This window comes from Lycium barbarum, chromosome 3, assembly GCF_019175385.1.
Source record: "Lycium barbarum isolate Lr01 chromosome 3, ASM1917538v2, whole genome shotgun sequence".
Lineage (NCBI taxonomy): Eukaryota > Viridiplantae > Streptophyta > Magnoliopsida > Solanales > Solanaceae > Lycium > Lycium barbarum.
Genome location: NC_083339.1, coordinates 147,316,974 through 147,318,860, shown reverse-complemented (window position 1 = coordinate 147,318,860; position 1,887 = coordinate 147,316,974). Strand labels below are relative to the sequence as shown.

General features: G+C 28.1%; 1 long non-coding RNA gene across 1 annotated transcript; it reads left to right on the top strand.

The window, feature by feature from the left end:
* Positions 1-1,654, top strand: LOC132634381 (uncharacterized). Its single transcript, XR_009580130.1, has 3 exons — positions 1-918; positions 1,137-1,249; positions 1,561-1,654. It is a non-coding gene; the product is annotated as an uncharacterized LOC132634381 (long non-coding RNA).
* The last annotated feature ends 233 nt before the right edge of the window (positions 1,655-1,887 follow it).

Genomic DNA, 1,887 nt, shown 5'->3' with positions numbered 1-1,887 from the left:
CAACCGACTGTATGTTCTTATCACTATTATTACGAACCAAATAAAATTCCTTCCTATTTCTTATTGAAAAACTACTACATAACAGAACTAACAATTTGATCTCCTTTTGTTTTCTGTTTGAATTGTACTGCCAATTTAATTTGATATTTGTCCAGTTTCGTTATATATAATTTTTGGATGAGATGAGATTGTTAAGTTGCAATTATTTAAATAGATCGATTATGATAATTATTTTGGTTAATTGTGACAGGCTTGATGCTTTTTAGATCAGTTAATCAAGGAAAATTCTCTTGAATCCTCATCAAGCCGTCAAGGTATGTGACTTTAACCTACTTTCAAAATCTATTTTCTATTATCATAATATAATCTTTCTGGAATGAGTTGTATTCGTCCATTTTCATTATTGCAGAGTCCTTTTCATATAAAATTGTTAAGTTTCAGTTATTCAAAGAGATCGATTAAAATCATTATTTATAATCAGTTGTGATAGGTTCAATATTTTTTACATCAATTGCTCAAGGCAAATTCAAGCCATCAACTTCCAGGATTTTTTTTTTAATATATATTTTAATCTTTCTGGAAAGAGTAATACTATTCTTTAATAATTTTTTTTAATGGTGGACTCTATATATATAGATATGTTTTTGGTAAATTGTATATTTATGCAATGCATTTGCGGAAGATAAATATTAGAAAGTAAATTTTCCTATGTTTTCAATGTAACATAACAACTCATCTACATTATTTACACGGTTAGAAGTCTTATTGAATGTCATCGTTGAAGAAAATCGTATAGCATGAAAAGTATGTCGACCAAATATCAAGAGGAAGGCAAAATTGGTACCAATAAATTCCAAGAAGAAAGTAAGCAGCTTCCAGTAATGTTTGATTTTACATTCAGCAAGATCCGTATTGAAGGTTAGTTAGGTTTGTGATCTACTTTATTTTACATTTTTCCATAATGTATATGAGTATAAATTTGTGTATAACTACAGATTAGTTTGTGTGGATTGCAATGATTTATTCTAACATTTTGTATATATGCTTTTCACGTATTATGTAAAGATAAGGTTACTGATTCTTTTTATTTTGTTTAATCTCTATTACTATATGGTGTTTGTGTATTTCACATGTAGAACAACACAGCTATGGAGGGTACGACTATATGTCACACGAAAACATACGGACAATACACAAATTAATATGAGAAAGGCACTACCTATGCAAATATTTTGTTTTTCACCTCAAGGTAATCTTCACTAATTTTAGTTGATTCGCTGATGCACAAATGTTATTAACTTATTATTCATCTCCAAATTGCTATTGTCTTCGTACAACTGAGTTAGATGAATTTAGATAATATAATAGATGTTGTTTTTATTATTTGTTTACAATGTTTTGAGTTTTTTGAATAATATTCAACTCCAAATTGCTATTGTCACCGTTTCATTAAACTGACACATTTCAGTTTCGTATAATTTATTATTTAACGTTTCGAAGTTGAAAAGATTTCATATCCTCATACTTATTTCATGATGATTTTTCGTAAATTTATTACAGGTAGACAAGCTGAGGGTAAAAAAAAATCCTGACCACGCACTATAGATTCTCAATTTTTGTTCCATATGATATATAAATATTGATTTATGTACTATTGCCGCTCTTTGAGATTACTTTAGTGTACTCGAGTTAAACATGTTCATACTGTTATTGTAAGCTATGAATAGTGTGTATTATTTTTTATTTACAATCTTCGTCAAGCTTGAAGTTTTACGATATATCGAATTCTGATTAGACAAAATAATTCAAGCTCAAGTCATATAAAGTTATCAAATAATGAATCATTCAAAAATACTAAAGAGCAAAGCCACAAAGACTAAGCAATCG